Here is a 14,561-nt window from a genome sequence, read left to right on the forward strand (position 1 = left end):
GCTGCTAATAAGGCTTTTGGTAGGGCCCCAACCTCAAGTCCACTCGATGCTAAGTCAAATTCCACGGAATACATATATAGCATAGAAATTATAATGAACATATATAATACTAATGATCATATGTTTGAAAATCATAGAGTAGCTCATTACATAACATAGTGCAATGTGAGTATTGTCCTTTCACATTACAATTCATACTTGCATAGTTCATATCATTAGTCTTTAGGTCACCACATAGGGCCATAAGTCACCTTTTTTATAATTGGCATGAAAATCATAATTTGAACATACTTACAATTCATGATCATAATTCATACTTTAATTTTAGAGTAAAAAATCGTATGCATAATCAATTTGATTGAAAACCATAAGAATACCTTGAAACATAAGATTCCATGATTAAAATTCATAAAATTCATCATAGAAAATAGCTTCATGCATGGGCTTTCGTAATTCATCTTGAAATCATGTAATTTACATAAAAACATACTCACAATGATCATAAATAATGCTTAAACAAGTAATTGAATTAGCCCAATACAATTGATCAAAATTGAAGTTTAAATGTAATGAGATTTCATGAGATTTTTGAATTTAACCTTGGACTTCATGAGTGGAAGGGACTCATGAATTAATCCACACATACCTTGGTTGAAGTTGGACTTGAATTTGAGAGAAGAAAATTGATCTTGAAGAAGCCCTAATGAAAGTTTGATAAACTCTTGGGAACCTTGGGAGAGAAGTCTAAAATTTGTTTGGGATATAATGAGGGAAAATAAAGAGTTTAGGAGTATTTATGATCAAATTCATAATGAATCTAATCCTTAAAAACGTCCACATACATTATCAGAATGTAGGAAAAATACCAAACTACCCCTCATTAAAATCCAAGTCGGGCACTTCTACGAACTGAATCTATGGGTCGTAGATATGATGACGAATCGTCATTACGACTCGTCCTGTAGGTCCTGGGAAAGACCTAAAAATTGAGTCTCATTACGTTTGTTATGAGTCATCTTTATGCCTCATCGTAGAATTTATAAGTCGTCAATGAGATCCGTCTTGCAGATATGAAAACTTGCAAGTTGAGGATCTCTCAACTTTTCATACGAATCATAAACTTCTCTATGGCTCATCCTGTTGAGCCATAGATGAAGTTCTGAGGGTGAAAACTGGGGTCATTATACCTTACCTTGACAACTCATTTATATAAGTCGTCGTTTTCTCTACGGGTCGTGAATAGACTTATCAACCCAACTCTTACCTTAGCCAATTTTACCATCCTTAAACCCTTGTCTACTACTTACTTCTACGACCCGTAAAGATACCTATGAGTTGTAGACCCACTCGTAGGCTTGGGGCCAGTCAACTTTTCTTGAGAGTTTTCTTTCATTCGACCCTTTTCATCTTATGAAGTCTTACAATATCTCACTTTTGAGAACATTCATCCTCGAATAAGATTCAACTAGCTTAGGAAAGACATGGAAAGAGGACTAGCAACCCAACATGAGCATAGGGACATTTTAAAAAAAATGCAGAGAACATGTAAACTTCATACTTTACATAAAACATGGCCTTTGAAAATTTATTTCATGAATCATGCATGTATATAAATGTCATATGGAAATGAATACATAGGATTTTGATAAATTTAAATCATGAGCAACTTAGTACCTTTAGGCTTGAGTGGAAGGAAAGAGATACGGATAATGCTTCATCATGTCCGCTTCTGTTTCCCACCTAGCACTCTCTACTTGTTGATTTCTCCACAACACTTTGACGGATGCAACATCTTTATTCCTTAGCATCTTCACTTGCAGGTCTAAGATTTCCACCAAGACTTCTTCATAAGTCAAATTCTCTTCAACGTTCACAATTTCTAATGGAACAATGGAGTTTGAATCACCCATAAATTTCCTCAACATTGATACATGAAATACTGGATGAACCATAGCCAACTCGAATGGCAAGTCTAACTCATATGCCACTTTACCAAGCTTCACTATTTTATAGGGTCCTACATATCTAGGACTTAACTTCCCTTTCTTACCAAATCGCATTACACTTTTCATAGGTGAATCATTTAAATACACTCAATCATCCACACCAAATCCAAGCTCTTTTTTCCTAGTGTCCGAATAGGACTTTTGACGACTTTGAGCCATCTTCCATCTTTCTCTTATGATCCTTACCTTCTCTATAGCATCGATCAACAAATCTATACCAACTAAGGCCATCTCTCCCACTTGAAACCATCTCACCAGAGATCTACATCTTCTCCTATACAAGGCTTCAAAAGGAGCCATTTGGATGCTAGAGTGATAACTATTATTTTTGGCAAACTCAATGGAAAATGTTCATCCCAACTTCCTTTAAGATCAATCACACATGCCTTTAACATATCCTCCAAAGTTTGAATTATTCTTTTGGCTTGTCCATCGGTTTGAGGATGGAAAGCAGTACTTAGCTTAACTCTAGTACCAAGATCCCTTTGAAATGACTTCCAAAAATGTGAAGTGAATTGAGTACCTCTATCGATATAATAAAAAAGGAACACCATAGAGTTTCACAAGTTCACGAACGTCTAACTTAGCATAGTCTTCGGCACCATAAGAAGTCTTAACCGATAGAAAATGTATCGACTTAGTCATTCAGTCTACAACAACCCAAATAGAATCATGTTGTCTCCTAGTACAAGGCAAACCCATTACGAAGTTCATATTCACATCCTCCCACTTCTAAGTATGAATCTCAATATCTTGAGTTAAACCTCCAGGTTTTTGATGCTCAACTTTAACTTGTTGATAATTATGACACTTAGCCACAAACTCCACTATGTCCTTCTTCATGCCATTCCACCAATACACTTTCTTCAAATCACGATACATCTTGGTGGATCCTAGATGAATTGAATATCGAGAACTATGAGCCTCATTCAATATCACCTATCATAATCCATCTACATTAGGAACACACAAACTCCCTTGGTAACTTAGTACCCCATCTCCCCTTTTGGAGAAACCCTCAATGGCTTTTTCGGTAATTGACTTCTTCAATTCAACCAACACCTGTTCATTGTCTTGTTTGGCCTTAACATACACCACAAAAGACGATTTTGAGCCATTATGTACAAGAACACCTCTATCATTGGAGTCAACCAAACGCACACCTAAATGTTCCAATCTATACACATCTTCAATCAACTCCTTCTTACCTTCCCCAACATATGCAACACCACCCATGGACAACCGACTAAGAGCATCAGCTATAACGATTGCCTTACCTGGATGGTACAACACACTCATGTCATAATCTTTTAGGAGTTCAAGCCATCTCCTTTGCCTAAGGTTCAAGTCCCTTTGTCTAAACACATATTGCAAACTCTTATCGTCAGTGAACACATCAACATACATCTCATAAAGGTAATGACACCATATTTTCAAAGCAAATACAACCGCCACAAGTTCAAGATCATGGATTGGATAGTTCCTTTCATGTACCTTAAGTTGCCTAGAAGCATAGATTATCACCTTAACATGTTGCATCAATACATAACCCAAAGCAACACATGAGGCATCAAAATATACAATAAACCCATCCGAACCTTCGGGCAATGTCAAAATAGGAGTCGACGTAAGACGATCCTTCAATAGTTGGAAACTTTTCTCACATTCATCCGACCATTAAAATTTCACCTTCTTTTGGGTCAACTTAGTCAAAGGCAATGCAATAGATGATAACCCTTCAACAAATCTCTTATAGTGTCCGGCTAAGCCAAAGAAACTCCTAATATCCGAAGGGGATAACGGTCTAGGCTAATTCTTAACCGCCTCCATTTTCTTTGGATCTACTTTAAACCCATCACCAGACACCACATGGCCAAGAAATGCAACTTCCCTTAGCCAAAACTCATACTTACTAAACTTGGCAAATAGTTGTTTGTCTCTCAATGTTTGCAACACAATTCTCAAGTGACCCATATGATCTCCCTCATTCCGAGAATAAATCAAGATGTCATTAATGAACACCACTACAAACATGTCCATGTATGGCTTGAAAATATGATTCATCAAATCCATGAAGATAGCGGGGGGATTAGTCAAACCAAACAACATTACTACAAATTCAAAATGACCATACCTTGTTTGAAATGCCATTTTGGGAATATCACACTCCCTTACCCTTAATTGATGATAACCAAAATGGAGATCAATCTTAGAAAAGTAACTTACTTCTTGTAATTAATCAAATAAATCATCTATCCTTGAAATTGGATACTTATTTTTTATGGTAACCTTATTTAATTACCGGTAATCTATATACATTCAGAGTTATCCATCCTTCTTCCTAACAAAAAATACATGAGTGCCCCATAGTGAAATACTTGGCCTTATAAAACCCTTATCCAACAAATCCTTCAATTGCTCTTTCAACTCCTTAAGTTCCGCCGGAGCCATATGGTAAAGAGGAATAGAAATAGGTTAGATATCAGTAAGGAGATATATGACAAAGTCAATCTCCCTTTAGGGAGAAATACAAGGCAAATAACAAACAACACATCAGAAAACTCATTAACTATAGAGACCGACTCAAGAATAGGAGCTTCGGAATCAACATCCCTAACTCATATAATATGATAAATGCACCCTTTGAAAATCATTTTTTTGGCCTTAAGACATGAGATGAATCGACCCTTAACCACCAAATCATTACACTTCTATTCAAGAATAGGCTTATTAGGAAAGTGAAACTTAACCACACAAGTCCTACAACATAGAGATGCTTAAGCGCCATGTAACCAATCCATACGAAGAATGATATCCAAATCACCAACGGGAGTATAAACTTTAAAGGTTCTAAAAACACCTCGGGGCACACATTAAATCTCATAGAAAGGTAAGGAGTAACAAAAGATAAGCTAGCACCCAGATCAAGCAATGCATAAACATCAAAGTTAAAGATTCATAACATATCCGTAACCACATCAGGAGTCTCATCCACATCTTGACTAGCATGAAGAGTATAGAATCATTTATTATTTTGGCCACCTTTAGATTGAGCTTGGGCGCCTTTTTGGACTTGGCCTCCTTGAGGACTACCTTTTCCACCTTTGTTGGAAATATAAGGGCACTCGGATTGCTTATGGCCCATCTTTCCACATCCCTATCAAGCATCCGTTCTCATCAAGCGTTTTCCTCCATGATTCTTTCCACACTTTGCACACTTAGGAAAAAAAGGGCTACTAGCATTCACACCTCCTCCTCCTTGAGCTTTAGGGTATGACACCCTATCCTTAGAAAACTTCTTCCCCCAACCTTGGCCTTGTTGAGGGAGTCCATTACTACCACCACCAGTCCTATCATTAGAGAATCCACCTTCATACCGGGCCCTCTTAGAATCCCTCATTCTCATTTCCTTAAGCTTTTCTCCTTCAATTTGTTCAGCGAAAGTCATGAGCCGGGATATGTCCATTTCCTTCATAAGTATGGCAGTATAATATTCCTTAGCAACCAAGTCGGACACCCCTGATATGAATTGACTCATTCAGGCACATGGATCGACAACCAATGAAGGAGCATACTTGGATAGCTTAGTAAACTTGAGAGCATAGTCCCTCATTCCCATATTACCTTGTCGAAGATTAATGAACTCCAAAGCTTTAGCTTTCCTTATCTCAAGAGATAAAAAGCAATCAAGGAAAACGAGTTTGAAGGCTTCCCATTCAATAGAACCTTCATCTACCCTCTCTATCTTCTATTGGGTATACCATAGTTGTGCAACACTCGTAAGTTGCTAGGCCGCTAACTCCACCTTCTCTTCAGATGACACTCCCATAATGCTCACTATCTTGTAAACCTCATTTATGAATTCTTGAGCATACTTATCAACCTTTGAGACATGAAACTCTGGAGGGTTCATTCAAATAAAGTCCCTCACTCTTAAGGCTAGAGTAAGAACATTAGAAGGAGCCGCAACCCGTCGGTTGTCTACCACTTGGTCTAGTATACAAATGGCGGTCTGGAACTCTACATTAGTCACTTGGTCGGGTAGGGGATCATTATCTTGAGGAACCGGGGGGTTTGGGCTTCTTTAGCATTGTTTCCCCTTGGCAATGATAGTCTTCTTGGAGCCAATTTTCTGAAAATCACAAAGAACAATCGTTAGGGAAAGAAGTCTTAGAACACACTCTACCACATAACATAGATCATGAAAGAAGTGAGAATTCCTAAAACATCTTATATGGCACTCTTTACAACCATGAATAAGACTCTACTGGACTCGGCATGTTGGACACTCTAGGACTTCTTAAACCATGTGATCTAATACTAAGTTTGTCATGACATGACCTAAGACCTAGTCATAACACGGTAATCAAACTCCCGAAGGGCTCCAACCAAGCTCCTGTCATATTATAAAACATACATAAGGTAAAGTAAATATGGAAAACATCATAGAAAAGAGTCTAACATAAAACATAAGGGAGATATAATCTGACTACATAAGACTCTACATAATTCCAACAATACTTCTAATCATGAACATGAGTGGGGTCTAAGACATGTCCCTAGCTCACCCTCAAAATGAAAACACAACAAATTTCTTGAAAGTAAGGAATAACAACTCATAACTTGTCCTCGATAGATGAGAATTCACCAAGACTTTGCCGATAGAGAGCTCACTAGCCACGTGGATGGTTAGTATCCTCAATCTCAACCCCTACATTATGAGACAATGTAGGCAACAATATGCGTTAGTATGTTGAATGTAATAAGTATGTGGGCATGACATGCAACATAAATCATAAGATGCAATGATTAAGAGTATACATGATGAAGAGGTTAAGTAAAGTCATAAAGAAATACCATGATGATCAAAGCATTTAAAGACATAGTCGAATATCATAAAAAAAATAGTAATCATATAAATATGTGGGATAGGAACCATAACCAACAATAAGACCATGCATGTTATAACATGGGATCCCAATATTACCCCTACACCAAAAGAAAGGGGAATCTACTTGCCAGTGTAGACTTTTCCCTGCTAGACGGGTCATGTACATACGCTATATGTGACAGAAGTTTAAAATTTATTTGGGAAATAATGAAGGAAAATAAAGAGTTTAGGAGTATTTAGTATCAAATTTGTAATAAATCTAGTCCTTAAAAACGTCCACATACATTATTAGAATGTAGGAAAAATATAAAACTACCCCTCATTAAAATCCAAATCGGGCACTTCTACCAATGAAGTCTACGGGTTGTAGACATAATGATGAGTCATTATTACGATGCGTCCTGTAGGTCCTGGGAAATACCTGAAAATTGAGTCTTAGTACTTTTATTACGAATCATCTTTACGACTCATCGTAGAGTTTACGGGTCGTCAAAGAGATCCGTCTTGCAGGTCTGAAAAACCTGTAAGTAGAAAAGTCTCTAAAGTTTTCATACGACTCATTTCTATGAGTCGTAAAATTCTCTACAGCTTTTCCCCTTGATTCATAGATGAATTTCTAAGGGTGACATCTGGGGGTCATTATACCTTGCCTTGATAACTCATTTCTATGAGACCTCATTTTCTGTACGGGTCGTAAATAGACTTATCAACCGAACTCTTATCTTACCCAATTTTTCCATCCTAAACCCTTGTCTACGACTTGCTTCTACAACCCACAAAGATCCCTACGAATCGTAGACCCACTGATAGACTTGGGGTCAGTAAACTTTTCTTTTGTTCGGCCCTTTTCATCTTACGTGGTCTTACAATTATAGTGTGATTCAGGAGATTATTGAAGTAAGGTATTTAGGTTGCCCTAAAAGAAAAATAGTATTATTTTAGTATAAGTGATTTTACCCATCACATAAAAGCACAAGAATGGACCAACAACATAATGTAATTGAAGTTAAGCACATCAGACAATATGGAAGTTATAATCCTATATCATTGCCCAAAATGCTAAACACATATATTATGCTCCATACCTATTGCTCAGAGATAAGACTGATTGGTGGATTGTTATAAAGACTAAGCATGTGGGAAGGATTGAAATTGAGAATGTTATAAATGTAGTATACCAAAATGATGTCGCAGTAGTTCAATAATAAGTTGATGTTGAATTGGAAACCATACTAAAACATCCTCAACACATATTAGAATAAGTTTCTGATGATGAGCTAATGTCAAATATTGAGGAAGAAATATATGAGGAAAATGAACCATTCAGGGAGGATGAATGGAAGGACGGTGAATATGGAACAATTAAGGAGGAGGAATGAGAGGATGATGGAAATGAAACAAGCGAGGAGGAAGAGTAGGAGAATGATAGACTATAGCTAGTATGTAAGTTAATTTATTTTGCTAAAACTAAATTTATTTTAATTTGTGTATTTTATATATTGTAACATAAATTTGCATACAGATGTCATCAAGTGGTGATGGTGATAGATCTCATGATCACCTTGGGGTTGGCCATTTTGGTAAGACTAAAAAGAAGAAGGCTAGGAGGCCTATAGATCCTAAGGATATTCCGGGACATAATTCTTCTACACCGAATCAACAGCGTCCTAGTGATACACATATTCATTGTTATACCCCGCACTTTTGAACCTTGAGACGTGTTCCTAACCTTCTTGAAAGTGAATAGGTGATCCCTACTGTCCAGATACTATCAAATGACTCTAAGGAAGGGAGAATGTGATACCCTATAGTAGAGAAGGTTGGAAATAGAGTCATAAGAATCCAGAAGGAATTAGAGGCCAAGTAATGAGTCGTAGGACTCGATTTACCTATGGAAGCTACTAACTTAGAAGTCTTACATACTTAAGCTACTTGAGGATATACCAATCTTGCAAATCACGGATTACATAAGCTCTTAAAAGGATACGAGATGACGAACCTACAAAAGGGAGAAAAAACTAGTTTCCAAACTTACGAAAGTGAAGCAAACAGGTGACAAGAAATCAGGTGAAAAGCAAGTAGGAGACAAGCAAGTAGGTGACAAGAAAGCAGGTGACTCACCCTCTTGGAGTGGACCCCACGCTGCCACATGGCAGCTTTGGGTTGGAAGCTTGGATAAGATGGCACCCTAGGAGGGCTTCCATGTATCACCCCTAGGGGGCTGCCACGTGTCACCTCCTAAGAAGGTGTATATATACATGTTGGCTGAATCTTAATTCATTTTCAATCCAAAATGTTCAGCCAAATAAGAGGAAAGAAATGTGAAGAACAAAAGGAACAAGGCAACCACGGTTTTGAAGGATTAAAGGTGAGTTCCTCGACTTTTTCTCCGTGAATTAATTATCTATAGTGTTCCTCAACCACATTAAGGTTTATATATATATATATTACAATGCCTACGGAACCATATCTTTAGCTTTACACTTGGAAACTTGGAAGAAAGTAAGAAAGAAGAAGAGAAAAATGTTGGAGGGCAAGAAGAGGAGCTATGGGTTTGGGGCTGCCAAGGTAATACTTCGAGTTTCATTTCATGAATTAATTATTTAAGGTATTACACAGTGATATAATAGTATTTGATAACCAAAAATTCCAATTTGGGGCAGCGGAGAAGGGACATAAACAGTCCGCTCCATTTCAGCACGATAAGAGGTTTTCGAAGTGAGTTTTGGGCAAGTTTGGCCAATTTCGGGTAAGGTAAGACCTTTTCTTTCAATTTGGATATTATGGTATTGTTAAGAAGTGTATTATATGTTGTGTAAGTGTCTGTAAATGTGAAAAAACCATAGAAATGATTGACGTTGAAGACAATCTAAATCGGAGTCGTTATAGTTGAATTGTCATCGAAGTGAAGTGTTGCACTTGTGGTGTGCTGTTGCGGGTGTGTGGGGGTGTGTTTCAGGGCCTAAAATTGTTCTAAATTAGGTTTGTCTTCTTCTGGTTGCATCCACCCAACCTCTCATTTCGTATAATTAAAGACGTTGTGAAATAAAGTCTAAAAACCCTATTTTGGTATTGTAGTTTCGAGCGAGTCGTTTGGAGTTTATGTTGTATATTGTTGGTGTGAATTGCTTAAACATATGCTTCAGGTTATTGTTTTTGGTTGGCTATAGGTATTAGGGGTATAATTGGAAATTTGGATAGGGCACATTATAGGGGAAATGCTGCCCAATTTTCGTTAACGCCTTAACTAATTAAAGACCTAGTCGAGGAGACGAACAAGGACATAGGTCCCATAAATACTAAGGTGCAACTTAAGAGGCTGGAAATTCAAGAGTGATTGATATCCGTATTACTTTCGTGTTGAATAGGTTCGAAGGAAGACGAGGCGAACGTGACAAAGAGTAACTCATACGAGGTGTGTGAAGCTTTCTCTTGGCATATTTTTGGAATAAGTATGTAAAGCTATCTTTCTTTCCTTTTAGCATATTTTGGCCTTAAATGAATTGTGTGTGAAATGAGGGGATAACTCTATTCCCAGAACTCCAAGTACGCCTCATAATCCCTATCCACTGCTTAGTATTGGAACTTCCGTAAGAATTGAGTATTGCCTGTTAAGGCTTCTATGTGTTAAAAAGTAGTGTCTGAAAGGCTATCTCTCCTTTATTTTGATAGGTACTTGGTATGAAAGTGATTTTATGATGCCATAATTGTTCACCGAGCTCCAGGATGGGCTGGATACGAAATATGTACAGGATGACCACATGAAGGGAAGTACAGACTATATAGAGCTTATTCTCTTTTTTTCTTTTGGCATGTCTTAGTTGTAAGTAAAATATGACATGAACTCCGGGGTAACTCCAGTCTTAGAATCTCCTATTTACTTTTGAATATCGAACTCTTTTAATAGTTGCACTAGTTCCCTAGAAACTCCTATGTATTAAGGAGATGATGAATGTACGGGTTCCAAGCCTTAAATATATGATGCTAAGTGTTTTTGATTTCATAAATGATTTGGACCTATGTTAATACATGTCTAGGGTCCCCAAGATTACAATTGGTATAGCCCATAATGTTATTTAGAGGACACTCGAGATGACTACACTACTACTCGGGTCCTCAGGCAAAAGCTTAACTTTCTTATTCTGTCGGGTCCCTGATAATATTTTAAATTGCATACGGTTACTCACTACTCTACTCGTGCATAATGTAACCCTTCTATCACTGAGTCCCGGGCAAGGGCAGATTCTCGTGCACAGTTCATTGTATTATCCACTAAGTCCCTCACTAGAGGGCCAGGGCATGTATGTATATATATGATGATGTGTTATAATAAGGTGGTGATGGCACTGGGTCTATGATGGTTTTACAGATCTATCCACCGGATCCCTGATAGGGCCGGCTATATGGTATAATTTGAGCATGCATGCTTTTATAAATCACAGAGTACAGGTACAGGTTCTTTGTATGATATTTTATCCCCTGCTTTTCTATTTCAGAGATAATTCTAGTTGTGTTATGTTATATTTTACATACTGAGTACATATGTCGTACTGACCCCTTTTTTTGGGGGGGCTGTATTTCATGCCCGCAGGTACAGATACAAGTTTTGAGAGTCCATCAACTTAGGATTCCGCTCAGCTCAGGTGAAAGAGGCTCCATTGTATCGGAACCTAGTTTTTGGTACAGGCCGTTGATGTATAGTATTGTTTTGTTACTCAGGGGTTCGACGGGGGCCCTATCCCGCCATATGTTGTCATTAATATTTTTAGAGGTCTGCAGACATATATATGTGGTGGTATATGTAAGTTTTATTCAGCTGGGTCTATATGATGTCTTATACAGGTATGTGTTATGACAGCCTTGTCGGCTTGCGTGCCCTTTCATGATATGATACAAATGAAAAAGGCTACAAATATATGAAATGCTATGACCCATGGGGGTTCTCATGTACATATCATGTTTTTGTAGTCCGGTTTGACTACACTTGATTTATATGCATTATGTGTCTATAATTCGACTCGACCACAGCTGATAAACATGTATACGGGGGTCCAGGTCGAACTCCAGTCGCGACATTCATGTTGTTCCATTTGGGACTATTAATCCCTTAGTGTATCATATTTAGTTTCATCATTCATGTGGCGCTTCTTCTACTTCGCAGTCTAGACCTTTACTTCGCCACACTTACCTACCTACAGAGGTTTACCCTCAACCATAAAGAGGTTTACCCTCAACCATAACCCTCTTCCACAGCTGCCTCTCTTCACCAATCTAGCCTGAGACTTAGAGATATCAGTATTGAGTCGGATGCTATGGTTGGTATTCCTCTATTAACTCAGCATTATGTACATCCTAAAGTATCACCTTCACCTTCTCATGATGCTACATTCGATGCGAAGCAAGATATGCTTGAGTTAGCACCTGGACAGAAGGACATGCTTGGTAGACTTATGATTGAGTCTGATGGATCATCGTAAGTTTGTTTTGTTATTTATTAATTTTTTAAATTTATTTATTTATTCTACATTAATATATTATTCATGAACTAATATCTTTATTATGTATCTTGAGGTGGCATCCTTCAAAGTATGCTTCAAGGGATCTTTAGGAGAGTGTTAGGAGACTTTATACAGAAGCCTATCACTCTTGGGCCGAGATTCCAATCAGGATACGATATGCATTATTTAATGAATTTAAGGTATATATAAGTTTAGTTATATATTTTTTAGTTAAGTTTAATATTTTTTAGTATACCTTACTTTATTAATTATCTAACACTATTCATTATTTTTTCAGATGTTGTATACTTGGCAGCTGAAGTACAATATTGTTATTGCGACCATATTTGAGAGGAAAGCGAGCACGAGACTGTCTAACTGGATAAAGAAAGTCCATGATTCAAGAACACATGGAGTTGAATGTTACAACACGTCTTTGAGGACTTCTGTCGGTATTGGAATATCGATGAATTCAAGGCTTTGTTGGAACAAGCCAAAAAAGCTAGAGACAGTCTTAAGAGTGGATCATTGCACACCGGAGGTGCAAAAAGTGTTGGAAAAATTACGAGGGAGATGATAAATTTCTAAATTTTAACTTTAATTCATATATTAGTTGATTAAATATTATTTGATTAATATCATCTAAAATTGTATTCTTATTTATAGGAAAAAGATTTGGGACGCATTCCCTTCGTATAAGATTTTTCCAAGAAAAATCATGTGAAGAAAAAGATTAATGAGTCGGATCTAAGAGGCACGTGCGTGATATGGATGATTCGGTCCAACTAACGTCTAAAGAGTCCACTCTAATTTGGATTGAAAAAGTGGTAAGGGGACACATAAAGGTAGAATCTATGAGATGGGCTCTCGTGACGATGTAAGAAGACTCCAATTAGATCTAGAAGGTATTGAATCACCACACCAAGCCGAGACAATTGATGATGTTCAGATAGCTGCTACGTTGAAGAAAATCTGAAAACTTACACGTGCATTGACAGTGTCCGAGGCAAGAAGAGTTGCTGAATAAAAAAGCATGAATGAAATCGTCGAGAAAATCAAAGAACAAGTGTTCAACCTTACTCGTTGACCTAATTATGCATCACGTTCTTCAAGAGGGTCCACTTCTACCGATGGCACAGAGAATGATAAGGATGAAGAATACATAAAGTCCATCCCTTAGCTAGCATCCCTTTAATTTGAGAACATTTTAGATTTTTGTACTAACTTTGAAAGACTTTATAATTATTTAAATTATGATTTTTGTGTTTGAATGTTTAATTAAGTTTGTTATTATATATTTTGTGTATTGTGTTTCTTGTTTGAATGCTATGAATGGGATGAATTGAATTTGATTTGCAGGTGGGCAGTAGAAACTGTACTACTGTCAAAAATGTTTCAAAAAAGCGACAGACCGCATCACATTGTCCTTCACTTTGTTCTTTATTATTCTTCACTATGAAGAATAAACGACGAACAACATCGCTTTCTTGGAAAAAATAAAAATGAAAAAAGAGATGTCATCTGTCTCTTTTGTCAGGTTTTGTTTTTTTTTAAAAAAAAAAACTAAAAGCGACAGACTGCATTGTTTTGGAGTGACACAGTCCGTCGCTTTTCGAAAATTTTCAAGGAAAAAAACAGCTAACGTGCCTGCTTAGAATTTCCATCATTTTTTACCAAAAAAGGGCAAGTCCATTGCTTTTGGCTATCGTTTTTTAGTAGTGAGTCCTTTTCTGTCTTTGTGCCATGAATTTCCATCTTATTCCTGATGAAGACCACCTTGTGATTCTGGTAATAAATCGATATAGAGTTTTGTCGAACATACCTTTGAACCGAGCATTCAATCGAAGTAGCCTTCATAAATACCCTTTGTTCATCACATGTGCTACATTACTTTTTATGATTTCCTTTTATATACCTCTTAAGAAAAATATATATTACTCCATTTGTTTTAGTTATATGTCATAGTTTGAATTTTGAGAGTCAAATAAGAAAATTCTGATTGTGACTCGATAATATAAATTTTAAAGTTTTTGAAAAATAATTTACGTATTAGGAAATAATATAAAAAATATTATAAGTTACAAAAATTAACAATTTAAAATATTTAAATTACATAAAAATAAATCATAATTAATTTTTATTTGATTTTCAAAATTTAAATTATAC

The sequence above is a fragment of the Solanum dulcamara genome, chromosome 11 (assembly GCF_947179165.1).
Source record: "Solanum dulcamara chromosome 11, daSolDulc1.2, whole genome shotgun sequence".
Lineage (NCBI taxonomy): Eukaryota > Viridiplantae > Streptophyta > Magnoliopsida > Solanales > Solanaceae > Solanum > Solanum dulcamara.